This window comes from Chiloscyllium plagiosum, unplaced genomic scaffold (genome assembly GCF_037043375.1).
Source record: "Chiloscyllium plagiosum isolate Xiang-an unplaced genomic scaffold, Cpla_swu_hap1 HiC_scaffold_27, whole genome shotgun sequence".
Classification (NCBI taxonomy): domain Eukaryota; kingdom Metazoa; phylum Chordata; class Chondrichthyes; order Orectolobiformes; family Hemiscylliidae; genus Chiloscyllium; species Chiloscyllium plagiosum.
This window is the reverse complement of record NW_028270165.1, coordinates 62,271,782-62,299,140: the sequence shown is the minus strand read 5'-3', so window position 1 is coordinate 62,299,140 and position 27,359 is coordinate 62,271,782. Positions and strand designations below refer to the sequence as shown.

Here is a 27,359-nt window from a genome sequence, read left to right as displayed (position 1 = left end):
AAGGATATTCAGGAGGGAGCAGGTAAATTGTGCTTCTGAGTGAAATCACGGTTCGTAAAAACAGAATGTGGCAATTTAGACCGAGTTAATATTTGCTTGTGGGCGATATGTCTGCCGGTGCGTGATGGGAGCATAACCCAGAAGGGAAACCATCTTTCCTATTCACTCAATGTTGTCTTTAGCAGCTTGTTGTGCACCTCGCCTTCTCATCTGCTTTCCAAAAATCTTCGACGTAAATATTTCACATTGATATACTGGCCCAAAATGCACAGTTGAGATGACACACTCGTGGAGGACTGCGGGGTCTTCTCCTGTTCTCTGTACCCTATGTTGAGGAGGGTAATGCTTGTCACTCCGGTGTCAGAGAAAAGTTTAGAAAGAAAACGGTTTAATTTTCTGCCAGTAGAGAGGGCCCTGTTCCTGGGGACGGGCAAACGGCAGCTCAGAGACAGAATGAGAAGCAGCTGTTCATAGAGTCATAGAGATGTACAGCATGGAAACAGACCCTTCGGTCCAAACCCGTCCATGCCGACCAGATATCCCACCCCAATCTAGTCCCACCTGCCAGCACCCGGCCCATATACCTCCAAACCCTTCCTATTCATATATCCATCCAAACGCCACTTAAATGTTGCAATTGTACCAGCCTCCGCCACTTTCTCTGGCAGCTCATTCCATGCACGCACTACCCTCTGCGTGAAAATGTTGCCGCTTAGGTCTCTTTTATATCTTTCCCCTCTCACCCTAAATCTATGCCCTCTAGTTCTTGACTCCCCGACCCCAGGGAAAAGACTTTGCCTATTTATCCTATCCATGCCCCTCATAATTTTGTAAACCTCCATAAAGTCACCCTTCAGCCTCCGACGTTGCAGAGAAAACAGCCCCAGCCTGTTCAATGTCAACTATACTTCACTCTGAGCAAGTTTCAGCTGGTTCAAGAGGTAGAGCGGGGGGTGGGGCGGGCGCTTGCTTGCTGTCTGGCTCGTTGGTCTAGGGGTATGATTCTCGCTTTGGGTCTTCGTCGACGCAGATTTGCGAGAGATCCCGGGTTCAAATCCCGGACGAGCCCACGTTTTATGACTTGTGCAAAAGTGCCTCTTCCATTTTCTCAAAAAGCACCTTCGTTAAACGAGGTTGGGCTCCCTGGCGTACCAATGGGACAGAAAGCAGCGAAGTGAAATGATTGGAGATAGCGTTGAATAGGTTGACGTGAGTGTTGCGGTGTTTGAGGGATGTCAGCGATGAGGGTGGGTTGGAAATTTGGGACAGCTCTCTTCGGAGAACAGAAGTTTGAAATCTGGCCCGATTGAAGCTTTCCAAGTTACGCGAAGTCGAGACAGAGAAAGTAATGTAGTCAAAATGCTCCCACGCCTGAAAGGATCGGCAACGATTCGGCGGAGATTTAAAGTCATGAGGAAAAGAACCAAAAGTGACATCAGGGAGAACGCTTTCGTACAGGGAGTGGTTGGGGTCAGTAAATTCCTAACTGACACTGACAAAGAGGCAGATTCATGAGACGCAAACGGGAATCCGGTGGTCATGTTTAAAGTAACAATGTGCAGAATTACATGGAGAAGGCAAGAGAATGATACGAATAGAGACCCACGTTTACTTACTGTGTCGACCCAGCAGAGCGAAGGTGGGCCGCATGGCGTCTATTCAGAGTGAAATCACAGTTCGACCAACAGAATGTGGGAAGTTAGAAAAAGTTTATATTTACACAGCCTCCATACGTCTGCGCAACACCATATAAGACGACAGCAGTGGAGATCTTTGACAACAGTCTCGTCAGACGAAAGGCTAAAGGGACCTGTGGAAAACGGCGCCGTGCGTAAGAGCAGAGTGGCGCAGCGGGAGCGTGCTGGGCCCATAACCCAGAGGTCGATGGATCGAAACCATCCTCTGCTATTGTTCAGGGTCTCCTTGAGCGACTTTCCATTGCGATGGGACTCCGTTCGGCATCTTGCCTTTCAAAAGACTTCCTGACTGTCTGAATGCCCCGTATCATACCATATCGTTTGGCGAAACTCACACCGTTCAAGTCACCGGCTTTTGGAGGTCTGAGTCGTCTTCTCCTGTTCTTCGTTGGTTTCCTATGAACTGAACCGCAAAACCACTTCTCTGAGATGCCAATGAGCTGATAAAGTTGAAACGCATGCCTTGTGGTTTCGTGCCTTCCCTGCAGTAATTCGCCACGCCGGTTCCGACGTGAATGACAAGCAGATGTTCTGGAAACTCTTTGCTGCTTGCAATTCTTGGAGCAAAGTGGAATGTATTTCACACTGAGCAAGTTTCAGCTGGCTCAGAGTCTCCTGTGTACATTGCTCTCTTTCCCGCCAGCTCAGAGAGAGAACAATAGGAGGGACAAAGGAGTGAACAACGATCCGTGTGGGAGGGTGAATAACTGTTAATGGAGAGCGTTCGTGGCTAACAATAAGTAGTGTGTCGTAGCAGACTATGTGATAACAAGGGGCTCGTACGTGTGTGGTAGGGGTCAAGGATATGGGGGATTTCAGGACCTAAAGTCGTGCAACTCGATCTTGAAGACCGGAGAGCTGTAGGGTTTTGAAGTGGAATATGAGGCGTTGTTCTTCCATCTGGAGCTGAGCTTTGCTGGAGCACTGCTGCAAGCCTGAGACAGAGATTTTGGCCAGGGAACAGGGTGGCGTGTTAAAGTGGCAGGAAAGCAGAAGCTCAGGGCCTCTATTTGCGGGCAGAACCGAGATGTTCTGCGAAGCAGTCACCCAGTTTATACTTCATGCTCTGTTGGGGAAACGACACTATGATAAGCGAATGCAGTAGACTAGGTTGCGGCAAATGTGCAGGTGAAGTGCTGCTTCACCTGGAAGATATGTTCGAGCCTGGAAGGATATTCAGGAGGGAGCAGGTAAATTGTGCTTCTGAGTGAAATCACGGTTCGTAAAAACAGAATGTGGCAATTTAGACCGAGTTAATATTTGCTTGTGGGCGATATGTCTGCCGGTGCGTGATGGGAGCATAACCCAGAAGGGAAACCATCTTTCCTATTCACTCAATGTTGTCTTTAGCAGCTTGTTGTGCACCTCGCCTTCTCATCTGCTTTCCAAAAATCTTCGACGTAAATATTTCACATTGATATACTGGCCCAAAATGCACAGTTGAGATGACACACTCGTGGAGGACTGCGGGGTCTTCTCCTGTTCTCTGTACCCTATGTTGAGGAGGGTAATGCTTGTCACTCCGGTGTCAGAGAAAAGTTTAGAAAGAAAACGGTTTAATTTTCTGCCAGTAGAGAGGGCCCTGTTCCTGGGGACGGGCAAACGGCAGCTCAGAGACAGAATGAGAAGCAGCTGTTCATAGAGTCATAGAGATGTACAGCATGGAAACAGACCCTTCGGTCCAAACCCGTCCATGCCGACCAGATATCCCACCCCAATCTAGTCCCACCTGCCAGCACCCGGCCCATATACCTCCAAACCCTTCCTATTCATATATCCATCCAAACGCCACTTAAATGTTGCAATTGTACCAGCCTCCGCCACTTTCTCTGGCAGCTCATTCCATGCACGCACTACCCTCTGCGTGAAAATGTTGCCGCTTAGGTCTCTTTTATATCTTTCCCCTCTCACCCTAAATCTATGCCCTCTAGTTCTTGACTCCCCGACCCCAGGGAAAAGACTTTGCCTATTTATCCTATCCATGCCCCTCATAATTTTGTAAACCTCCATAAAGTCACCCTTCAGCCTCCGACGTTGCAGAGAAAACAGCCCCAGCCTGTTCAATGTCAACTATACTTCACTCTGAGCAAGTTTCAGCTGGTTCAAGAGGTAGAGCGGGGGGTGGGGCGGGCGCTTGCTTGCTGTCTGGCTCGTTGGTCTAGGGGTATGATTCTCGCTTTGGGTCTTCGTCGACGCAGATTTGCGAGAGATCCCGGGTTCAAATCCCGGACGAGCCCACGTTTTATGACTTGTGCAAAAGTGCCTCTTCCATTTTCTCAAAAAGCACCTTCGTTAAACGAGGTTGGGCTCCCTGGCGTACCAATGGGACAGAAAGCAGCGAAGTGAAATGATTGGAGATAGCGTTGAATAGGTTGACGTGAGTGTTGCGGTGTTTGAGGGATGTCAGCGATGAGGGTGGGTTGGAAATTTGGGACAGCTCTCTTCGGAGAACAGAAGTTTGAAATCTGGCCCGATTGAAGCTTTCCAAGTTACGCGAAGTCGAGACAGAGAAAGTAATGTAGTCAAAATGCTCCCACGCCTGAAAGGATCGGCAACGATTCGGCGGAGATTTAAAGTCATGAGGAAAAGAACCAAAAGTGACATCAGGGAGAACGCTTTCGTACAGGGAGTGGTTGGGGTCAGTAAATTCCTAACTGACACTGACAAAGAGGCAGATTCATGAGACGCAAACGGGAATCCGGTGGTCATGTTTAAAGTAACAATGTGCAGAATTACATGGAGAAGGCAAGAGAATGATACGAATAGAGACCCACGTTTACTTACTGTGTCGACCCAGCAGAGCGAAGGTGGGCCGCATGGCGTCTATTCAGAGTGAAATCACAGTTCGACCAACAGAATGTGGGAAGTTAGAAAAAGTTTATATTTACACAGCCTCCATACGTCTGCGCAACACCATATAAGACGACAGCAGTGGAGATCTTTGACAACAGTCTCGTCAGACGAAAGGCTAAAGGGACCTGTGGAAAACGGCGCCGTGCGTAAGAGCAGAGTGGCGCAGCGGGAGCGTGCTGGGCCCATAACCCAGAGGTCGATGGATCGAAACCATCCTCTGCTATTGTTCAGTGTCTCCTTGAGCGACTTTCCATTGCGATGGGACTCCGTTCGGCATCTTGCCTTTCAAAAGACTCCGTTCGGCATCTTGCCTTTCAAAAGACTCCCTGACTGTCTGAATGCCGTATCATACCATATCGTTTGGCGAAACTCACACCGTTCAAGTCACCGGCTTTTGGAGGTCTGAGTCGTCTTCTCCTGTTCTTCGTTGGTTTCCTATGAACTGAACCGCAAAACCATTTCTCTGAGATGCCAATGAGCTGATAAAGTTGAAACGCATGCCTTGTGGTTTCGTGCCTTCCCTGCAGTAATTCGCCACGCCGGTTCCGACGTGAATGACAAGCAGATGTTCTGGAAACTCTTTGCTGCTTGCAATTCTTGGAGCAAAGTGGAATGTATTTCACACTGAGCAAGTTTCAGCTGGCTCAGAGTCTCCTGTGTACATTGCTCTCTTTCCCGCCAGCTCAGAGAGAGAACAATAGGAGGGACAAAGGAGTGAACAACGATCCGTGTGGGAGGGTGAATAACTGTTAATGGAGAGCGTTCGTGGCTAACAATAAGTAGTGTGTCGTAGCAGACTATGTGATAACAAGGGGCTCGTATGTGTGTGGTAGGGGTCAAGGATATGGGGGATTTCAGGACCTAAAGTCGTGCAACTCGATCTTGAAGACCGGAGGGCTGTAGGGTTTTGAAGTGGAATATGAGGCGTTGTTCTTCCATCTGGAGCTGAGCTTTGCTGGAGCACTGCTGCAAGCCTGAGACAGAGATTTTGGCCAGGGAACAGGGTGGCGTGTTAAAGTGGCAGGAAAGCAGAAGCTCAGGGCCTCTATTTGCGGGCAGAACCGAGATGTTCTGCGAAGCAGTCACCCAGTTTATACTTCATGCTCTGTTGGGGAAACGACACTATGATAAGCGAATGCAGTAGACTAGGTTGCGGCAAATGTGCAGGTGAAGTGCTGCTTCACCTGGAAGATATGTTCGAGCCTGGAAGGATATTCAGGAGGGAGCAGGTAAATTGTGCTTCTGAGTGAAATCACGGTTCGTAAAAACAGAATGTGGCAATTTAGACCGAGTTAATATTTGCTTGTGGGCGATATGTCTGCCGGTGCGTGATGGGAGCATAACCCAGAAGGGAAACCATCTTTCCTATTCACTCAATGTTGTCTTTAGCAGCTTGTTGTGCACCTCGCCTTCTCATCTGCTTTCCAAAAATCTTCGACGTAAATATTTCACATTGATATACTGGCCCAAAATGCACAGTTGAGATGACACACTCGTGGAGGACTGCGGGGTCTTCTCCTGTTCTCTGTACCCTATGTTGAGGAGGGTAATGCTTGTCACTCCGGTGTCAGAGAAAAGTTTAGAAAGAAAACGGTTTAATTTTCTGCCAGTAGAGAGGGCCCTGTTCCTGGGGACGGGCAAACGGCAGCTCAGAGACAGAATGAGAAGCAGCTGTTCATAGAGTCATAGAGATGTACAGCATGGAAACAGACCCTTCGGTCCAAACCCGTCCATGCCGACCAGATATCCCACCCCAATCTAGTCCCACCTGCCAGCACCCGGCCCATATACCTCCAAACCCTTCCTATTCATATATCCATCCAAACGCCACTTAAATGTTGCAATTGTACCAGCCTCCGCCACTTTCTCTGGCAGCTCATTCCATGCACGCACTACCCTCTGCGTGAAAATGTTGCCGCTTAGGTCTCTTTTATATCTTTCCCCTCTCACCCTCAATCTATGCCCTCTAGTTCTTGACTCCACGACCCCAGGGAAAAGACTTTGCCTATTTATCCTATCCATGCCCCTCATAATTTTGTAAACCTCCATAAAGTCACCCTTCAGCCTCCGACATTGCAGAGAAAACAGCCCCAGCCTGTTCAATGTCAACTATACTTCACTCTGAGCAAGTTTCAGCTGGTTCAAGAGGTAGAGCGGGGGGTGGGGCGGGCGCTTGCTTGCTGTCTGGCTCGTTGGTCTAGGGGTATGATTCTCGCTTTGGGTCTTCGTCGACGCTGATTTGCGAGAGATCCCGGGTTCAAATCCCGGACGAGCCCACGTTTTATGACTTGTGCAAAAGTGCCTCTTCCATTTTCTCAAAAAGCACCTTCGTTAAACGAGGTTGGGCTCCCTGGCGTACCAATGGGACAGAAAGCAGCGAAGTGAAATGATTGGAGATAGCGTTGAATAGGTTGACGTGAGTGTTGCGGTGTTTGAGGGATGTCAGCGATGAGGGTGGGTTGGAAATTTGGGACAGCTCTCTTCGGAGAACAGAAGTTTGAAATCTGGCCCGATTGAAGCTTTCCAAGTTACGCGAAGTCGAGACAGAGAAAGTAATGTAGTCAAAATGCTCCCACGCCTGAAAGGATCGGCAACGATTCGGCGGAGATTTAAAGTCATGAGGAAAAGAACCAAAAGTGACATCAGGGAGAACGCTTTCGTACAGGGAGTGGTTGGGGTCAGTAAATTCCTAACTGACACTGACAAAGAGGCAGATTCATGAGACGCAAACGGGAATCCGGTGGTCATGTTTAAAGTAACAATGTGCAGAATTACATGGAGAAGGCAAGAGAATGATACGAATAGAGACCCACGTTTACTTACTGTGTCGACCCAGCAGAGCGAAGGTGGGCCGCATGGCGTCTATTCAGAGTGAAATCACAGTTCGACCAACAGAATGTGGGAAGTTAGAAAAAGTTTATATTTACACAGCCTCCATACGTCTGCGCAACACCATATAAGACGACAGCAGTGGAGATCTTTGACAACAGTCTCGTCAGACGAAAGGCTAAAGGGACCTGTGGAAAACGGCGCCGTGCGTAAGAGCAGAGTGGCGCAGCGGGAGCGTGCTGGGCCCATAACCTAGAGGTCGATGGATCGAAACCATCCTCTGCTATTGTTCAGTGTCTCCTTGAGCGACTTTCCATTGCGATGGGACTCCGTTCGGCATCTTGCCTTTCAAAAGACTCCGTTCGGCATCTTGCCTTTCAAAAGACTCCCTGAATGCCGTATCATACCATATCGTTTGGCGAAACTCACACCGTTCAAGTCACCGGCTTTTGGAGGTCTGAGTCGTCTTCTCCTGTTCTTCGTTGGTTTCCTATGAACTGAACCGCAAAACCATTTCTCTGAGATGCCAATGAGCTGATAAAGTTGAAACGCATGCCTTGTGGTTTCGTGCCTTCCCTGCAGTAATTCGCCACGCCGGTTCCGACGTGAATGACAAGCAGATGTTCTGGAAACTCTTTGCTGCTTGCAATTCTTGGAGCAAAGTGGAATGTATTTCACACTGAGCAAGTTTCAGCTGGCTCAGAGTCTCCTGTGTACATTGCTCTCTTTCCCGCCAGCTCAGAGAGAGAACAATAGGAGGGACAAAGGAGTGAACAACGATCCGTGTGGGAGGGTGAATAACTGTTAATGGAGAGCGTTCGTGGCTAACAATAAGTAGTGTGTCGTAGCAGACTATGTGATAACAAGGGGCTCGTATGTGTGTGGTAGGGGTCAAGGATATGGGGGATTTCAGGACCTAAAGTCGTGCAACTCGATCTTGAAGACCGGAGGGCTGTAGGGTTTTGAAGTGGAATATGAGGCGTTGTTCTTCCATCTGGAGCTGAGCTTTGCTGGAGCACTGCTGCAAGCCTGAGACAGAGATTTTGGCCAGGGAACAGGGTGGCGTGTTAAAGTGGCAGGAAAGCAGAAGCTCAGGGCCTCTATTTGCGGGCAGAACCGAGATGTTCTGCGAAGCAGTCACCCAGTTTATACTTCATGCTCTGTTGGGGAAACGACACTATGATAAGCGAATGCAGTAGACTAGGTTGCGGCAAATGTGCAGGTGAAGTGCTGCTTCACCTGGAAGATATGTTCGAGCCTGGAAGGATATTCAGGAGGGAGCAGGTAAATTGTGCTTCTGAGTGAAATCACGGTTCGTAAAAACAGAATGTGGCAATTTAGACCGAGTTAATATTTGCTTGTGGGCGATATGTCTGCCGGTGCGTGATGGGAGCATAACCCAGAAGGGAAACCATCTTTCCTATTCACTCAATGTTGTCTTTAGCAGCTTGTTGTGCACCTCGCCTTCTCATCTGCTTTCCAAAAATCTTCGACGTAAATATTTCACATTGATATACTGGCCCAAAATGCACAGTTGAGATGACACACTCGTGGAGGACTGCGGGGTCTTCTCCTGTTCTCTGTACCCTATGTTGAGGAGGGTAATGCTTGTCACTCCGGTGTCAGAGAAAAGTTTAGAAAGAAAACGGTTTAATTTTCTGCCAGTAGAGAGGGCCCTGTTCCTGGGGACGGGCAAACGGCAGCTCAGAGACAGAATGAGAAGCAGCTGTTCATAGAGTCATAGAGATGTACAGCATGGAAACAGACCCTTCGGTCCAAACCCGTCCATGCCGACCAGATATCCCACCCCAATCTAGTCCCACCTGCCAGCACCCGGCCCATATACCTCCAAACCCTTCCTATTCATATATCCATCCAAACGCCACTTAAATGTTGCAATTGTACCAGCCTCCGCCACTTTCTCTGGCAGCTCATTCCATGCACGCACTACCCTCTGCGTGAAAATGTTGCCGCTTAGGTCTCTTTTATATCTTTCCCCTCTCACCCTCAATCTATGCCCTCTAGTTCTTGACTCCACGACCCCAGGGAAAAGACTTTGCCTATTTATCCTATCCATGCCCCTCATAATTTTGTAAACCTCCATAAAGTCACCCTTCAGCCTCCGACATTGCAGAGAAAACAGCCCCAGCCTGTTCAATGTCAACTATACTTCACTCTGAGCAAGTTTCAGCTGGTTCAAGAGGTAGAGCGGGGGGTGGGGCGGGCGCTTGCTTGCTGTCTGGCTCGTTGGTCTAGGGGTATGATTCTCGCTTTGGGTCTTCGTCGACGCTGATTTGCGAGAGATCCCGGGTTCAAATCCCGGACGAGCCCACGTTTTATGACTTGTGCAAAAGTGCCTCTTCCATTTTCTCAAAAAGCACCTTCGTTAAACGAGGTTGGGCTCCCTGGCTTACCAATGGGACAGAAAGCAGCGAAGTGAAATGATTGGAGATAGCGTTGAATAGGTTGACGTGAGTGTTGCGGTGTTTGAGGGATGTCAGCGATGAGGGTGGGTTGGAAATTTGGGACAGCTCTCTTCGGAGAACAGAAGTTTGAAATCTGGCCCGATTGAAGCTTTCCAAGTTACGCGAAGTCGAGACAGAGAAAGTAATGTAGTCAAAATGCTCCCACGCCTGAAAGGATCGGCAACGATTCGGCGGAGATTTAAAGTCATGAGGAAAAGAACCAAAAGTGACATCAGGGAGAACGCTTTCGTACAGGGAGTGGTTGGGGTCAGTAAATTCCTAACTGACACTGACAAAGAGGCAGATTCATGAGACGCAAACGGGAATCCGGTGGTCATGTTTAAAGTAACAATGTGCAGAATTACATGGAGAAGGCAAGAGAATGATACGAATAGAGACCCACGTTTACTTACTGTGTCGACCCAGCAGAGCGAAGGTGGGCCGCATGGCGTCTATTCAGAGTGAAATCACAGTTCGACCAACAGAATGTGGGAAGTTAGAAAAAGTTTATATTTACACAGCCTCCATACGTCTGCGCAACACCATATAAGACGACAGCAGTGGAGATCTTTGACAACAGTCTCGTCAGACGAAAGGCTAAAGGGACCTGTGGAAAACGGCGCCGTGCGTAAGAGCAGAGTGGCGCAGCGGGAGCGTGCTGGGCCCATAACCTAGAGGTCGATGGATCGAAACCATCCTCTGCTATTGTTCAGTGTCTCCTTGAGCGACTTTCCATTGCGATGGGACTCCGTTCGGCATCTTGCCTTTCAAAAGACTCCGTTCGGCATCTTGCCTTTCAAAAGACTCCCTGAATGCCGTATCATACCATATCGTTTGGCGAAACTCACACCGTTCAAGTCACCGGCTTTTGGAGGTCTGAGTCGTCTTCTCCTGTTCTTCGTTGGTTTCCTATGAACTGAACCGCAAAACCATTTCTCTGAGATGCCAATGAGCTGATAAAGTTGAAACGCATGCCTTGTGGTTTCGTGCCTTCCCTGCAGTAATTCGCCACGCCGGTTCCGACGTGAATGACAAGCAGATGTTCTGGAAACTCTTTGCTGCTTGCAATTCTTGGAGCAAAGTGGAATGTATTTCACACTGAGCAAGTTTCAGCTGGCTCAGAGTCTCCTGTGTACATTGCTCTCTTTCCCGCCAGCTCAGAGAGAGAACAATAGGAGGGACAAAGGAGTGAACAACGATCCGTGTGGGAGGGTGAATAACTGTTAATGGAGAGCGTTCGTGGCTAACAATAAGTAGTGTGTCGTAGCAGACTATGTGATAACAAGGGGCTCGTATGTGTGTGGTAGGGGTCAAGGATATGGGGGATTTCAGGACCTAAAGTCGTGCAACTCGATCTTGAAGACCGGAGGGCTGTAGGGTTTTGAAGTGGAATATGAGGCGTTGTTCTTCCATCTGGAGCTGAGCTTTGCTGGAGCACTGCTGCAAGCCTGAGACAGAGATTTTGGCCAGGGAACAGGGTGGCGTGTTAAAGTGGCAGGAAAGCAGAAGCTCAGGGCCTCTATTTGCGGGCAGAACCGAGATGTTCTGCGAAGCAGTCACCCAGTTTATACTTCATGCTCTGTTGGGGAAACGACACTATGATAAGCGAATGCAGTAGACTAGGTTGCGGCAAATGTGCAGGTGAAGTGCTGCTTCACCTGGAAGATATGTTCGAGCCTGGAAGGATATTCAGGAGGGAGCAGGTAAATTGTGCTTCTGAGTGAAATCACGGTTCGTAAAAACAGAATGTGGCAATTTAGACCGAGTTAATATTTGCTTGTGGGCGATATGTCTGCCGGTGCGTGATGGGAGCATAACCCAGAAGGGAAACCATCTTTCCTATTCACTCAATGTTGTCTTTAGCAGCTTGTTGTGCACCTCGCCTTCTCATCTGCTTTCCAAAAATCTTCGACGTAAATATTTCACATTGATATACTGGCCCAAAATGCACAGTTGAGATGACACACTCGTGGAGGACTGCGGGGTCTTCTCCTGTTCTCTGTACCCTATGTTGAGGAGGGTAATGCTTGTCACTCCGGTGTCAGAGAAAAGTTTAGAAAGAAAACGGTTTAATTTTCTGCCAGTAGAGAGGGCCCTGTTCCTGGGGACGGGCAAACGGCAGCTCAGAGACAGAATGAGAAGCAGCTGTTCATAGAGTCATAGAGATGTACAGCATGGAAACAGACCCTTCGGTCCAAACCCGTCCATGCCGACCAGATATCCCACCCCAATCTAGTCCCACCTGCCAGCACCCGGCCCATATACCTCCAAACCCTTCCTATTCATATATCCATCCAAACGCCACTTAAATGTTGCAATTGTACCAGCCTCCGCCACTTTCTCTGGCAGCTCATTCCATGCACGCACTACCCTCTGCGTGAAAATGTTGCCGCTTAGGTCTCTTTTATATCTTTCCCCTCTCACCCTAAATCTATGCCCTCTAGTTCTTGACTCCCCGACCCCAGGGAAAAGACTTTGCCTATTTATCCTATCCATGCCCCTCATAATTTTGTAAACCTCCATAAAGTCACCCTTCAGCCTCCGACGTTGCAGAGAAAACAGCCCCAGCCTGTTCAATGTCAACTATACTTCACTCTGAGCAAGTTTCAGCTGGTTCAAGAGGTAGAGCGGGGGGTGGGGCGGGCGCTTGCTTGCTGTCTGGCTCGTTGGTCTAGGGGTATGATTCTCGCTTTGGGTCTTCGTCGACGCAGATTTGCGAGAGATCCCGGGTTCAAATCCCGGACGAGCCCACGTTTTATGACTTGTGCAAAAGTGCCTCTTCCATTTTCTCAAAAAGCACCTTCGTTAAACGAGGTTGGGCTCCCTGGCGTACCAATGGGACAGAAAGCAGCGAAGTGAAATGATTGGAGATAGCGTTGAATAGGTTGACGTGAGTGTTGCGGTGTTTGAGGGATGTCAGCGATGAGGGTGGGTTGGAAATTTGGGACAGCTCTCTTCGGAGAACAGAAGTTTGAAATCTGGCCCGATTGAAGCTTTCCAAGTTACGCGAAGTCGAGACAGAGAAAGTAATGTAGTCAAAATGCTCCCACGCCTGAAAGGATCGGCAACGATTCGGCGGAGATTTAAAGTCATGAGGAAAAGAACCAAAAGTGACATCAGGGAGAACGCTTTCGTACAGGGAGTGGTTGGGGTCAGTAAATTCCTAACTGACACTGACAAAGAGGCAGATTCATGAGACGCAAACGGGAATCCGGTGGTCATGTTTAAAGTAACAATGTGCAGAATTACATGGAGAAGGCAAGAGAATGATACGAATAGAGACCCACGTTTACTTACTGTGTCGACCCAGCAGAGCGAAGGTGGGCCGCATGGCGTCTATTCAGAGTGAAATCACAGTTCGACCAACAGAATGTGGGAAGTTAGAAAAAGTTTATATTTACACAGCCTCCATACGTCTGCGCAACACCATATAAGACGACAGCAGTGGAGATCTTTGACAACAGTCTCGTCAGACGAAAGGCTAAAGGGACCTGTGGAAAACGGCGCCGTGCGTAAGAGCAGAGTGGCGCAGCGGGAGCGTGCTGGGCCCATAACCTAGAGGTCGATGGATCGAAACCATCCTCTGCTATTGTTCAGTGTCTCCTTGAGCGACTTTCCATTGCGATGGGACTCCGTTCGGCATCTTGCCTTTCAAAAGACTCCGTTCGGCATCTTGCCTTTCAAAAGACTTCCTGACTGTCTGAATGCCCCGTATCATACCATATAGTATGGCGAAACTCACACCGTTCAAGTGACCGGCTTTTGGAGGTCTGAGTAGTCTTCTGTTCTTCGTTGGTTTCCTATGAACTGAACCGCAAAACCACTTCTCTGAGATGCCAATGAGCTGATAAAGTTGAAACGCATGCCTTGTGGTTTCGTGCCTTCCCTGCAGTAATTCGCCACGCCGGTTCCGACGTGAATGACAAGCAGATGTTCTGGAAACTCTTTGCTGCTTGCAATTCTTGGAGCAAAGTGGAATGTATTTCACACTGAGCAAGTTTCAGCTGGTTCAGAGTCTCCAGTGTACATTGCTCTCTTTCCCGCCAGCTCAGAGAGAGAACAATAGGAGGGACAAAGGAATGAATAACGATCCGTGTGGGAGGGTGAATAACTGTTAATGGAGAGCGTTCGTGGCTAACAATAAGTAGTGTGTCGTAGCAGACTATGTGATAACAAGGGGCTCGTATGTGTGTGGTAGGGGTCAAGGATATGGGGGATTTCAGGCCCTAAAGTCGTGCAACTCGATCTTGAAGACCGGAGGGCTGTAGGGTTTTGAAGTGAAATATGAGGCGTTGTTCTTCCATCTGGAGCTGAGCTTTGCTGGAGCACTGCTGCAAGCCTGAGACAGAGATTTTGGCCAGGGAACAGGGTGGCGTGTTAAAGTGGCAGGAAAGCAGAAGCTCAGGTCCGTTTTTTGCGGGCAGAACCGAGGTGTTCTGCGAAGCAGTCATCCAGATTATACTTCATGCTCGGTTGGGGAAACGACACTATGATAAGCGAATGCAGGAGACGAGGTTGCGGCAAATGTGCAGGTGAAGTGCTGCTTCACCTGGAAGATATATTCGAGCCTGGAAGGATATTCAGTAGGGAGCGGGTAAATTGTGCTTCTGAGTGAAATCACGGTTCGTAAAAACAGAATGTGGCAATTTAGACCGAGTTAATATTTGCTTGTGGGCGATATGTCTGCCGGTGCGTGATGGGAGCATAACCCAGAAGGGAAACCATCTTTCCTATTCACTCAATGTTGTCTTTAGCAGCTTGTTGTGCACCTCGCCTTCTCATCTGCTTTCCAAAAATCTTCGACGTAAATATTTCACATTGATATACTGGCCCAAAATGCACAGTTGAGATGACACACTCGTGGAGGTCTGCGGGGTCTTCTCCTGTTCTCTGTACCCTATGTTGAGGAGGGTAATGCTTGTCACTGGTCACTCCGGTGTCAGAGAAAAGTTTAGAAAGAAAAAGGTTTAATTTTCTGCCAGTAGAGAGGGCCCTGTTCCTGGGGACGGGCAAACGGCAGCTCAGAGACAGAATGAGAAGCAGCTGTTCATAGAGTCATAGAGATGTACAGCATGGAAACAGACCCTTCGGTCCAACCCGTCCATGCCGACCAGATATCCCACCCCAATCTAGTCCCACCTGCCAGCACCCGGCCCATATACCTCCAAACCCTTCCTATTCATATATCCATCCAAACGCCACTTAAATGTTGCATTTGTACCAGCCTCCGCCACTTTCTCTGGCAGCTCATTCCATGCACGCACTACCCTCTGCATGAAAATGTTGCCGCTTAGGTCTCTTTTATATCTTTCCCCTCTCACCCTAAATCTATGCCCTCTAGTTCACTCAATGTTGTCTTTAGCAGCTTGTTGTGCACCTCGCCTTCTCATCTGCTTCCCAAAAAACTTCGACGTAAATATTTCACATTGATATACTGGCCCAATGTGCACAGTTGAGATGACACACTCGTGGAGGTCTGCGGGGTATTCTCCTGTTCTCTGTCCCCTATGTTGAGGAGGGCAATGCTTGTCACTGGTCACTCTGGTGTCAGCTGATAAAGCTGAAACGCATGCCTTGTGGTTTCCTACCTTCCCTGCAGTAATTCGCCACGCCGGTTCGTACGTGAATGACAACATGATCAGCATGTCAGTAACTGTGTCACCATTCAGACACAGTCCCTTAGTATTCGGACAGATATCACTGATTGTGAATCACCTCAGAGAGAGACAAGTGGCAGAGAGTCGCCGTGGACACGATGGGCTGGACCGCCTCTGTCGGCGGGAGAACGATGGTACGTGTTTATGCCGTCCCGCTGCCTGTCTATGGGACAGAGAGGCTGTGGGAGCGACAATGGTTCATTTAACCGTCCCTTCCGTGTTGGACTGCCTGCAGTCCCGCAGCTCAGGGCCGTGGGGATGACTCTCAGTGAGTGAAGGTTTCACTCGGATTCTCTTCATCTGGGGCACTTGGGCTCAGATGTTAACTGCTGCGCGGTCGCAGCGATGAAAGCGATGCCCACTTTGCGAAAGATTTTCTGTAAGATTGCTGCGTGAAGACGAATTTTGAACACCAAGCAGACTGCACAACAATGTACTCATATGAATCTATTTGAGGGAAGAGTCCTCGGTGTCCATTTCTCTCTGCCCCGCCAGCACAGCATCTTTCTATCTCTCCGATAACAGACGTTTGGAGGAAATTCACAATCAAAGTTACTCACTTCCCACTCATTAGATTACTTACAGTGTGGAAACAGGCCCTTCGGCCCAACAAGTCCACACTGACCCGCCGAAGCCCAACTCACCCATACCCCTATATTTACCCCTTACCTAACACTACGGGGAATTTAGCATGGCCAATTCACCTGACCTGCACATCTTTGGACTGTGGGAAGAAACCGGAGCACCCGGAGGAAACCCACGCAGACACGGTGAGAACCTGCAAACTCCACACAGTCAGTCGCCTGAGGCGGGAATTTAACCCAGGTCTCTAGCGCTGTGAGGCAGCAGTGCTAACCACTGTGCCACCGTGCCGCCCACAAAGTGTAAGTGATACCTCTCACCCCAAGGGATTGGAAGTTAAAAAGCAGAAGAGCGAATGGACTCTTCCCTCCCTCCAGAAAAGCGGACAAGTAGAAACAAATTGGTTTAATTATCCGCCAGTGGAGATAGCCCAGTTCCTGGGGATGAGACAAACATCAGCGCCCCGGGGACAGCATGACAAGCAGATGTTCTGGAAACACTTTGCTGCTTGCAATTCTTGGAGCAATGTGGAGTGTATTTCACACCGAGCAAGTTTCAGCTGGCTCAGAGTCTCTAGTGTACATTGTTCTCTGAGTTTATATTTGCACATCGGCGACATGTCTGCACAACAGCACATGACACTACAGCAGTGAAGATCTTTTGACGTCATTCTCGAACATGCAAGTCGCACGCCAGATGGAAAGCTGAATACTTCTCTGGAAAAGCTACCGTGCAATGCAGGAGAATGGCACAACGGGTGCATGCTGGGATCATAACCCAGAAGCGAAACCATTTTCTCCGACTCACTTAATGTCTTTAGTAGCTTTCCCGTATAACGGCGCTCTGTTCTTTTCCTTGCCATGTCATTTGTTTCCCAAAACTTCGGGTATCTGAGCTCAATATATCACATCGATCCACAAGTCAAATTTACACAGTTGCGCTGGCACCCTTGTGGAGCTCTGAGTTGTCTTGTCCTGTTCTCTGTCGGTGTGTCCTGATCTCGTGTGAAACCTCTGCTCTCAGATGGCAATGAACCGGTGAAGTTGAAACACATGACTTGCTGTTTTAGTCCATTGCCCGCAGTAAAGAAACCAACGATGTAACAAAAGACTTCCTGCAGGATTGTTGTGTTAAGACAAATTCTGAACACCAAGCAGGCTGCACAAAAATGTACCCATATCAATTTACCTGAGGGAAGAGTCTCCGGTGTCCATTTCTCTCTGTCCCGACAGCACAGCATCTTTCTATCTCTCCGTTAACAGGACCTTTGGAACAAGTTCAAAGTTGCCCATTTCCTACGCATGACTGTAACTGACTTCTCCTGCCTCACGGAATAGTGTGAGAGAGCAGAAGAGTGAATGGGCTCTGCCTTCCACCAGCACAGCTTGCAAGTAGAAACGAAATGGTTCAATTATCCACCAGTGGAGACAGCCCGAATCCTGGGGACGGGACAAACAGCAGCGTCCTGGGAGCAGGGAGACAGATTGAGAAGCAGATGTTCTTGAAACACTTCCCTACTTGCAATTCTGGGAGCAATGCACAATGTATTTCGTACTGAGCAAGTCTCAGCTGCTTCCGGAGGTGGCTGCACCCATGGCTGGTGGCTCGTTAGTCTGGGATATGATTCTAGCTTTGGGTCTTCGAGCATATGCAGCCGTGTGAGAATTCCCGGGTTCCAATCCCAGGCGAACCATCATTCCTTAAATTGACCTGAGCAAAAATACCTGATGAATTTTATCAAAAAGCCGCTTAATTAAATAAGATCGGACTGCCTGAATTAGGGACGGCACAGAGCTGCCATTGCAGTGAACACGGCGAAGGGAAACACTTGTTCAAAGTGAAAACAAGTATTGCAGATTTTTCGCCCGCGCAATCCGAGTCTGAATGAATCCTCTACCTGTATTACGCTCAATTCTGAGGGTGACACTTCAGGAAGCGGGGAAGTGAAGTGATTGCAGACAGCGCTGAACAGGTACCGTCCTGAGGAATGTCAGCAATGAAGGGAGATTGGAAAGTTTGGGGCAGCTCTCTTTGGAGAACAGAGGGCTGAAAGCTGGTCTGATTGAAGTTTCCACGTCATGAGGGTTTTAGACAGAGGAAATAATGCCGTGAAAATGCTCCCAGGCCTGAAAGGATCGAGAACGATTTGGCAGAGATTTAAAATCATCAGGAAAATAAGTAAAAGTTACATTAGGAAGACCGTTTTCACACAGGGAGTGGGGTCAGTAAGTCGCTGTCTGACAGTGACAAAGAGGCAGATTCAATGGACACAAAAGGGAATTCGGTGGGCACGTTCAATGTAACAATGTGCAGATTTACAGGGAGAAGGCGACAGAATGAGACACTTATTTACATATTGTGTTGAACCAGCAGAGCTAAGGTGGGCTGCGTCGCCTCAGTCTGCGCTGTCACACATTTCGTGATTCTGAGTGAAATCGGAGTTGGACCAACAGAACGTAGGAAATTTGACAACGGGTATATTCTGCCAACCAGGATACTCCATCACAGCAATGAAGGTGTTTTGACATCATTCTCGAAGTTACATGCCACAATGCAGATTCAAAACCGAGTATTCCTTTGAATCAGGGAGTAATTTGTTTACAGTTATTCAGTTGAGTTGAGCGGAGTTGCGCATTGGGAGCCACTCCAGTTGATAGGTCGAAGCCGTTTTCTCCTGTGTGATAGTCCCACCAGCACTCCAATTTGCTGTGCTTCCAGTCAGTAGATGCAGATTACTATCCCATACTGATACACTGGCCACGATGACCCAGCTGTGGTGAGAAGCTTGTGAAGGTCTGAGTGCTCTTCTCCTGTTCTCTGTCGGCCTGTTATGATCCGAATCATCAAACGTCTCTTCTCCGAGATAGGAATAAACTGGTGAAGGCGAAACACATCAGTTGCGGTGTGTCCCATGTGCAGGAGGCCCTGCAGTAATTCCCCACGCGGTTTCACACAGCAGCATCCTCTCGGTGAATTACACTTGGGAAAAAAAAGGTTGAACCAAATCAGTGTCCGCCAGTGGATTTTACTGACACCGTTTATAAAATTCAGGCTCACCGTTAATTTGGAGAGGGGCCGTCAGACTGTAGTTTCCGCTCCTCCTGTTGAATAAAGATAATTTCAACTGTGTCCAGTGAGAGGCCGTTGGTGGGAAACATTTCTATCTGAACTCGCTGTCACTCTGCTATAACAGGATGAGCTGGGACCTCCTGATAGATTGAAACACAAAGCTGGGAATCTCTAGATTATGTTGTGGAAGTCTCGGTATAACTAAACAAAGCGGCTGTGTGTTTAAATCGCGTGATCAACAGTTTGTGTTTTACTTCTCACATTGCGGGGAGCTGAGCATTTACCCAAACAATGGGCACACCACCTCCCTGACACACTGTTCACAAATCAAACTGACAGCAAAGCTTCACGTGTGTGATCGAAAGTTTCCGGAAAGAAGTAAATGCACTCCTTCCTTGGTTTGAAACACTGAGCCTGACGTGTTTTGAAAACGTGAGTCAGACGCGCTACCATTGCGCCACAAGCTCGCAGAGAGTTGCGGGTCTCTATTCATGATTAAAGGAAGTGATCGCACTGCAATGATTTTACGTTATGTGTAACAACGGACATCAACAGTTCATGTCTGGTCTGTCTCTCCCCCCTCTCCCTCTGTCTCTCGAAACAATTTCCAACTCTCTCTCAATAAAAAGCTGAAAGAACTGTGGATGCTGTATATCAGAAACAATAAAAAGAACTGATGGTGATTGGGAAATTGTCGGTTTATATGCAGGAGATATTGTGGGAGGAAGGCGGACGCAGGAAATGATAGACCAGGACAGAGCCCAAAGCGAGGGAAGAACTGTTGGACAGGAAAGGGAGTTGATAACGATCTGCATGGGAGGGTGAATGAAGACTGTTCGTGGCTAAGAATAGGTAGCGTGTAATGACAGACTATGTGATAACAAGGCTTGGTGTGTGTGGAAGGGACGAGGACACTATGGATTTCAGGCCCTAGAATTATTGAATTCGATATTGGGACCAGAGGGATGTATGCTCCCCAAGTGTAATATTCGGTGCTCTTCGTTCTGCTGGTGCTGAGCTTCGCTGGGACACTACAGCAAACCTGAGACAGAGATGTTGGCCAGCGAACAGGGTGGGGTGTGGAATTGGCAGGCAACTGGAAGCTCATGGTCTTTTTTGCGGACAGAACGTAGATGTTCTGTGAAGCAGTCACCCAATGTAGATGAGACCACATTGTGAGCAGCAAATGCAGTAGACTGGGTTGTGGGTAGTGCGGGTAAAGTGCCGCTTCACCTGGAAGGTAAGTTTGGGCCCTTGGATAGTGAGGAGGGAATAGGTAAATGGGCTGGTGTCACACATTCGGTAGTTGCAGGGGAAAGTGCCGTTGGACTATTGGGGTGGGAATGGGGGTAGGGTTGATGGGAATGAAGGAAGAGTGGAACCAAGGTATAACTCCTGCCCATTTACCTATCTGCCAAATAGAAGAATTTGTTAAGTGTGTACAAGGAAATTTTCTAATTCACAATGTGGATGTACCTACTGGAGAGGGTGTAAAACATAAGGGCCAACAACCCCAATCCTATTAACATTAAAATAGTGATTGAAAATAATATATCAGATCTAAAGGTTGTAGTTCCAAATTGGAGGAAGATTCAGGTATTCGGCAAGATCTTTCAAAAGCTGATTGGGGGCAGATGTTCGCAGGTTGCTGGAAAATGGGAAGCCTTCAGATATGAGATAACAAGAGTCCAGACACAGAATATTCCAGTTAGGGTGAAAAGAAAGGCTAGTAGGTGTAGGGAATGCTGGATGACTGGAGAAAATGAGATTTTGGTAAAGAAAAACAAGGAAGCATATGTCAGGTATAGACAAAGAGATCGAGTGAATCCTAAGAGTGTAAAGGCAGTACGAGCATACTTAAGAGAGAAATCATGAGGGCATAAAGGGGGCATGAGATAGGTTTGGCAAATAGAGTTAAGGAGAATCCAAACTGTTTTTAAAAAGACATTAAGGACAAAAGGTAAAAAGGGAGAGAATAGGGCCCCTCAAAGATCAGCAAGGCGGCTTATGTGTGGAGCTGCAGTAGATGGAGGAGATGCTGAACGAATATTTTGCATCAGTGTTTACCGTGGAGAAGGGCATGGAAGATATAGACTGTGGGGAAATAGATGGTGACGTGTTGGAAAATGTCCACATTACAGAGGAGGAGGTCTTGAAATGCATAAAAGTGGATACATCCCAGGACCTGATCAAGTGTACCCTAGAACTCTGTCGGAAGCTAGGGAAACCATTGCTGGACCTCCTGCTGAGATATTTGTATCATCGATAGTCACAGGTGAGGTGCCGGAGGACTGGAGGGTGGCTAACGTGGTGCCACTATTTAAGAAAGTGGTAAGGAAAAGCCAGGGAATGCAAGACCAGTAAGCCTAACATCCGTGGGTGACAAGTTGTTGGAGAGAATCCTGGGAGATAGGATTTACATGCATTTGGAAAAGCAAGAATTGATTAGCGATAGTCAGCATGGCTTTGTCCGTGGGAAATCATGTCTCACAAACTTGATTGAGTTGATTGAAGAAGGAGTTTGATTCAGATAAATGCGAGGTGCTGCATTTTGGGAAAGCAAATCTTAGCAGAACTTATACACTTAATGGTTCGGTCATAGAGAGTGTTACTGAACAAAGAGACCTTAGAGTGCAGGTTCCGAGCTCCTTGAAAGTGGAGTCAAAGGTATATAGGATAGTGAAGAAGGTGTTTGGTATGCTTTCCTTTATTGGTCAGAGTATTGAGTACAGGAGTTGGGAGGTCATGCTGCGGCTGTACAGGACATTGGTTAGGCCACTGTTGGAATATTGCGTGCAATTCTGGTCTCCTTCCTATCGGAAAGATGGTGTGAAACGTGAAAGGATTCAGAAAAGATTTACAAGGATCTTGCTGGGGTTGGAGGATTTGAGCTATGGGGAGAGGCTGAACAGGCTAGGGTTGTTTTCCCTGGAGCGTCGGAGGCTGAGGGGTGACCTTATAAAGGTTTACATAATTATGAGGGGCATGGATAGGATAAATAGACAAAGTCTTTTCCCTGGGGTGGTGGAGTCCAGGACTAGAGGGCATAGGTTTAGGATGAGAGAGGAAAGATATAAAAGGGATCTAAGGGGCAACTTTTTCACGCAGAGGGTGGTACATGTATGGAATGAGCTGCCATAGGAAGTGGTGGACGTTGGTACAATTGCAACATTTAAGAAGCATTTGGATGGGCATATGAATAGGAAGGAATTGGAGGAATATGTGCTGGGTGCTGGCAGGTGGGGCTAGATTGGGTTGGGATATCAGGTCGGCATGGACGGGTTGGACCGAAGGGTCTGTTTCCCTGCTCTACATCTCTATGACTAAGTAAGAAAGTGGATTGATGAAGGCAGAGCGGTGGACGTGATCTATATTAACTTCAGGAAGGCATTCAACAAGGTTCCTCATGGGAGACGTATGATCTCATGGAATACAGGGAGAACTAGCCACGTGGATACAGAACTGGCTCGAAGGCAGAAGACAGAGGGTGGTGATGGAGGGTTGCTTTTCAAACTGGAGGCCTGTGACCAGTTGTGTGTAATAAGGATCGGTGCTGGGTCCACTACCTTTTGTCATTTATACAAATGATTTGGATCTAAACATTGGAGGTATAGTTACCAAGTTTGTAGATGACAAAATTGGAGGTGTAGTGAATGCAAAGAAGATTACCTCAGATTACAACGGGATTTTGATCAGATGGGCCAATGAGCTGAGTGGCAGATTGAGGTTAATTTAGATAAATGTGGGGTGCTGCATTTTGGAAAAGCAAATCAGAATAGGTCTTTTACACTTAATGGTAAGGTCCTCGGGAGTGTTGCTGAACAAAGAGACCTTGGAGTGCAGGTTGATAGCTCCTTAAAAGTAGAATCGCATACAGATAGGATGGTGAAGTAGGCGTTTGTTATGCTTTGCTTTATTGTTCAGAGTATCGAGTAAAGTCATTGAGAGCTCATGTTGCCACTGTACAGAACATTGGTCTGGCCACTTTTGGGATATTGCATGTAATTTTGGTCTGCTTCCTATCGGAAAGATGGTGTGAAACTGGAAAGGGTTCAGAAAAGACTTACAACGATGTTGCCAGGGTTGGAGGATTTGATCTAAATGGCCTACTCCTCCTGTTATTATGAATCTGTAACCCTGAATTTCCCATGGTAGAAGCGTTCCCATGGCACAGAGGAGGTTTTCTAACATAAACTTAAATCCATTGCTTTGCTTGAACTCAAACTGCTTGACTTGGAGGAGAGTGGGAGTTTGCAAAGTGTCCTCCCCTCCACACGTGCCTCAACTGCAGGGCAGCTGTCCGGCACGCCCTCCATTGTTGACGTCATCCCTGTTAGTTTCAGAGTGAAATTCTCTCCCTCTGGGCAACATCTGGGAGCAAAGCAATGTCTCCCGCTTTCCATTCCCCATCCTCCAGGAGTGAGACAGGGAGTGGGAGGGGGAGATGGGGGTGGATGAAACACTGTTCACTTGTAGCAACTGGAGTGAATCCAGGGAGGGAGCAGAGTGTCCAAAGGTGCTCAGCTACTTTTTTTTCTCTTAAGGGTACTTTCCTTGTGTATTCCCTCAGTTTGGCACGTTTACAGTTTGCTCCCTCGAAAAGGATTGCTTCTTTCTTCATGTTCACAATTAAAAGGCTAGTTTCTCAGGGAACTGAGCAGCATTTAAGGGATTGGCACATTGATATAAAATGTAGGCGTATGTTGCTGCATTTGGTGTACATATGATATTGTTGGCTGTTGTGAAAGTTTCTTTGCAATTATTATTCACCTTCTCGTGTAGTAATGGGGTCACGTCCTTTTTTTGTCATTTTTTTTATCTAATCCGACAGCAGGAAGTAATTCAGTAACTTTACTGGCTTTCTTTTCTCAAGCAGCCTTGACATTTCATTTTCATATCCTTGATTCAGCTCCATTTCCAGCACCTTTTCAGGCAGTTTATCCCATGTTATTGTCGCCTAAATGAAGTTTTCCTCCAAACACACTTAAGGCTATCTGGTTGCATAAGTGTTTTCAGGATTCTGTGTGCTGGGTAATATGTGATCAGCAGGCATCTGGCAATCTACAGAAATCGCCACCTTTTTTATGTTCATTTAACGTACTGACCGTGATCACTTATTTTGTGATTTTTTTTGCAGGAAGATGTGCAGAAAGAAATCTGAAAGCAAATGATCAATCAACTTCTGACAGCGCCACTTGATTCATTGGGACTTGAATATCAGCAGCCATTCCAATCAAGAAGAAATGTTTCCTTTTGGTTGCTTCAAAGAATTTGGACACTGGTGCCGCAGGAAGAATACTGAGACACCGAGTGAGGGAGATTCAGTGCGCTGACTGTGAAAAGTGCTCCAAACCAGTTACTCAGCTTGGGGGAATCAAAATCACATCCCTCACGGTGGGACAGACTATGTCCCCGTTCTGTTTGTAATTTCAAACCCAGAGCAACACAAGGAAAGTTCCCCCAATGGGGAAACCGTGGAAATGTGGGGACTGTGGGAATGGATTCCCCTCCCCATCCCTGCTGGAAACCCACAGATGCATTCACACCGGGGAGAGGCCATTCACCTGCTCAGTGTGCAGGAAGGGCTTCAGTCGGATCAGCCAACTGCAGACGCACGAGTAGGTCCACAAGGGAGAGAAGCCATTCACAGTCCCCATGTGCGGGAGGGGTTTTACTCAGTCAGTTGCACTGCTGACCCACCAGCGGCTCCACACCGGAGAGAGGCCATTCACCTGCTGTATGTGCCGGAAGGGCTTCACCTGCTCCTCCCACCTGCGGAGGCACCAGTGAGGTCACGTGCCATCGCAGGGGGATTGAAGGACCGATGGCCGAGTGATCCTATCAAGCCAGCTCTGGGGAATCCCAGGTTTGAATCCTGCCGCGGCAGATGGCAGAATTGGAATTCCGTCAGTAATCTGGACTTCATAATCTAAGGATGAAACCATTTCCTGGGGAAACCCCCCCCCCCCCCCCCCCCCCTCCCCATCTGATTCACTCATGTCCTTTTTCGGGAAGGAGACTGCCGTTGTGGGAAAGGGTTCACTCAGTCGTCCCAGCTGCATGCTTTACCCGGCTGTACCAGGGATCCGTTACAAAGGGACAACTGAGCTGACCAATAGTAAAGAAAATGGGGCGGGAGGAGTGGGGCGAGTGTATGCACTTTGAGTTTGAGGTTTTTTTTAAAGCTACTTTTTCTACATCGTTTTGCTGGGGAGATCTGAAGCTGTAACAAAATTGGGTCGCAGTAGAGGTTACCTAAACTTACCACCAGGCTTAGACACTCATTGAAAGCTGGAGATCCAACAGGTTTTTGATTTAAAGCTGCTCATTTCTTTCAGCCTCCAGCACTAAGTTTTCAGTGTCGTATCTCAGAAGGAGCAGTGAATGAGTAGCTAGTATTGGAAGAAATTGTATGTTTTTCAGGACTGCAGGTTCATTGTTTCATTGGCATTGCAAAGTTTACTGGCAACAGTGGAGGGTGTGGGCTGTATTCATTGGAAAAAAAGTTTAAAAATCTCACTGACACAGTCCAACAAGTCTATTTGGAAGAATTAGGTTTTGGAGCGCTGCTCCTTCATCATGTCGCTGTGGAGTAGGATCATAAGACACAGAATATATAGCAAAAACCTTTAGTGTCATGTAACATAAATGATATATTGAAGAAACCGAGATTGCTGTTAAATCTTTCATCTTTTAAAATGGGTTGCAGATTTCAGTTCATTAATTTGTACATTTCAGAACCTCTTTTAAGTCAGATTCTCCAGGTAACTTAATGTTTTATATAAGGAACCTCACGTCAAACAACGCATGAAAGCTGAGGTTCGAGACTGTCTGTATCCCAATCTTGAGTCAGACTGGTTCTATTTCCAAATATATAATTGTGCAAATGCAAATTCACCCCAAATGTGTGAGTGCATGCATGAGAGAGAGCGTGTGTGTATGCGTGTGCATGCTGGGTAAAGTGTGTGTGTGTGTGTGTGTGTGTGAGAGAGAGAGAGAGAGAGAGAGAGAAAGAGAGGGTGTGACATGGACCCAAGGTCGCGGTTGAAGCCATCCTCCTGGTTTCCGAACTTGGCTATCAGCCTTTGCTGGCCCACTAAAAATGATTAAGCAGTTACACAACACACATTGGAGAGGGCAGGGTTGGACTTGTCTTTCGATTTGCAGAAGGTGGGAGGTTCTGGGTGCTGGAAGCTAGGGAAACACAGGCTGGAGGACCTTCGGCTCAGAGAGCTGGAGCTGGAAGCCAGGCTGCAGACACTTTGGGGGAATCAGAGAACCCCAACACTGTGGAAACAGGCCATTTGGCCCAACATGTTCACACTGACCCTCTGAAGAGCATCCCATCCAGACCTACCCAATAACCCCCACAGTTAATCCCTGAATTTATAATGCCCAATCCACTCTAACCTTCACATCTTTGAACCATGGGAGGAAACCGGAGCACCTTGAAGAAACCAAAGCAGACATGGGAGGGGTGGTGGGGGTGGGGGGGGGAGTCGGGGAGATAGGGAAATGCAAACTCCACACAGTCACCCTGAGGGTGGGATCGAACCCAGGTCCCTGGCGCTCCGAGGAATCCCCTCTCCAGCTCTCAGCAATCAATTGGCCTAGTCCCAATCCTGGTGACACTCCAGTCAGTTTGAGGAATTGAATTTGCTTCCACAGAGTTTCTATGATGCAGTGGGCATTGTGTCTCAGCAGCTTCAACGATCCACTGACGGGCTCGCCTACAGCAAAAACACTAGTTCACATTTCGCTAAAGAGTTCAAGTTCTCTCCACAATCAGAACCCTGAAACAGTCTGTGTGTAATCACGGGCTTCTCAAAGCACGTTGATGTTTGAAATCATTTCCTGTCGACAAACATTTCCCCTCCTGGATTCAAACGCTGCTGATATTCAGGCCCTGAGTAAATTCCTTGTGCATGCCTGAAGAGCAAATCCTCTTCTGCTAATACCTAGAGAAAACACATCACTGCTGTCAGTGCAGGACAGAAAACAGATGAGAGAATTCTGGTTTATATGAAACAGACTTCGCTATCTTCTACTCGAAATCTCTGTGTCTCAATTCCTCCACCTTTCAATGGACTCCAACCCATCCTCCTGTTTTTGCCCAGCTCCCGTCTCCTGAAAGGGCTGACTCTTGGTTCAGTTTCAAGCCACTTCTTGCCATCCCCAGTGTGCAGAGAAGGGGATGCTGGAAGTGG

General features: G+C 47.9%; 5 non-coding genes and 1 pseudogene across 6 annotated transcripts in view; 5 read left to right on the top strand and 1 right to left on the bottom strand.

The window, feature by feature from the left end:
• LOC148144411 (uncharacterized) overlaps positions 1-27,359 on the bottom strand; it is a 269,470-nt pseudogene that overhangs the window by 169,928 nt on the left and 72,183 nt on the right. The gene's annotated exons all lie outside the window — the stretch shown is intronic.
• trnap-ugg (transfer RNA proline (anticodon UGG)) lies at positions 980-1,069 on the top strand. The gene is given in 2 exon segments: positions 980-1,015; positions 1,034-1,069. It is a non-coding gene; the product is annotated as a tRNA-Pro (tRNA).
• trnap-ugg (transfer RNA proline (anticodon UGG)) lies at positions 3,845-3,934 on the top strand. Its single transcript is given in 2 exon segments — positions 3,845-3,880; positions 3,899-3,934. It is a non-coding gene; the product is annotated as a tRNA-Pro (tRNA).
• trnap-ugg (transfer RNA proline (anticodon UGG)) lies at positions 6,737-6,826 on the top strand. Its single transcript is given in 2 exon segments — positions 6,737-6,772; positions 6,791-6,826. It is a non-coding gene; the product is annotated as a tRNA-Pro (tRNA).
• trnap-ugg (transfer RNA proline (anticodon UGG)) lies at positions 9,621-9,710 on the top strand. Its single transcript is given in 2 exon segments — positions 9,621-9,656; positions 9,675-9,710. It is a non-coding gene; the product is annotated as a tRNA-Pro (tRNA).
• trnap-ugg (transfer RNA proline (anticodon UGG)) lies at positions 12,505-12,594 on the top strand. The gene is given in 2 exon segments: positions 12,505-12,540; positions 12,559-12,594. It is a non-coding gene; the product is annotated as a tRNA-Pro (tRNA).